Consider the following 1,705-nt stretch of genomic DNA (forward strand, 5'->3'; position numbering starts at 1 on the left):
TTTAAAACAAAGTTCCTTCTCCGTTTAAAGGACCAACTTCTCCTTATGGGTTTTAGCTCCCAGCTCTCTTATATTTTAAAAGATGTTACTCCTGCAATCTCTCCTCTCTCTCCCCCTGAACCATCAATTTCCTGTGCTTTACTTTACCCATTAGTATCCAAGTATGTTTCAGTGTCTCAGATACTAAAGAAAACAAACATTTTTCATTAATCTCCACACTCCCTCTATCAATCATCCTGTTTGTCTTCAAACCAAAGTATAAATTAATGTATTTACTTCTTTCCTTATTATTTCCTTAATCCACCTCCTAATCTCCACAAAGGTTACAGTAGTCAAGTTCACCAATGACCTCTCGGATGTCAAATTCTTTTTTATTTTCATCTGTCTTTGCCTGTCAGCATATTTGATAAAATTAACAGCTTTATTCTTGCAGCACTTTGTCTCTCTTCTAAGACCTTCTATTTCACTGACTCTTTTTGTTGTTTTTCAGGCTCCTTTGCTAGATATGCTTTCTTTTTTCAAAATCTATATGAATTACTGTTTTGGTTCAAGGTCTGTTTCCTTTTTTTCTCTGTCAGTCCTCTTTTTCCAAGTGATCTCATCTAGTTTCTGGTGTTAACTGCCATCTAAATGTACCAAAAAATTTCCAAATTTCTAGCTCCATCTGTGCCTCTTATCTGAGCTCCATAATTATATATTCTATTTTCCACCAATATCTCATTTTTACTGTCTAATGGACATTTCAAATCTAACATGTCTTGATTTCCTCCTCAAACCTGATCTTCTCCAGGTCGATCTTAGTCCAAAATATGGCATCCACTCCCTCTTTCCAGTAATTCAAATAATAATAATTTTAAAAACCAAAGAGACTTCCCAAGTTTTCTCCTTTCTTTCCCTCCATTAACAAGTCTTGTTAGTTCTACCTTCCAAACATAACACAAATTCATACACTTTTCTTCACCTCTGCAACTACCAACTTACTTCTGCCTGTCATCTTGGTGCACCTTCGTTACTGCAATAGTGTCCTAATACGTCTCCTTGCCTCTAGGCTTAACCCGTAAGAAAACACTTTCCCATAAAACACACACCCAGTTATTTTAAAGCCTGCTTTGTTTTTTTTAAAATAAAATTTTAGATTCACATACAATTGTAAGAAGTAATACAGGCAGGGCATCTATTCACTTTACCTAGATCTCCTCAATGGTAGCATCTTGCAAAATCATAGTATAATACAATAACCAGGATATTGACATTGATGTAGTCAAGATGCAGAACATTTTCATCATAACAGGGATTTCATGTTGACCTTCACTAACCATACCCACTTGCCTCCTGTACCTACTCTCTTTTTAACCCCCGGGAACTGCTAATCTAGTCTCCATTTCTATAATTTTGTCATTTCAAGAATGTCATATAAATGGAATTATGCATGATATAATCTTTTGAGATTTCCCTGGAGATTTATCCAGATTATTGTGTGTATAAATACTTCATTTCATTTTTCCAAGTGTTATGCTTTAGTAAGGATGTAAGGTTACTGTGGGTGGGGGAGGGGAGCCTCAGGCCATATTCTGTCTGGGTTCTTTTTTTTTTTTTTTGAGTTGGAGTCTCACTCGGTCACCCAGACTGGAGTGCAGTGGCCGCTCCCGGTCACCGCAGCCTCGACCTGCTGGGCTCCGGCGATCCTTCCGCCTCAGCCTTCCGA

Source organism: Carlito syrichta, unplaced genomic scaffold, assembly GCF_000164805.1.
Source record: "Carlito syrichta isolate Samal-C Ts95f unplaced genomic scaffold, Tarsius_syrichta-2.0.1 Scaffold316176, whole genome shotgun sequence".
NCBI lineage: Eukaryota > Metazoa > Chordata > Mammalia > Primates > Tarsiidae > Carlito > Carlito syrichta.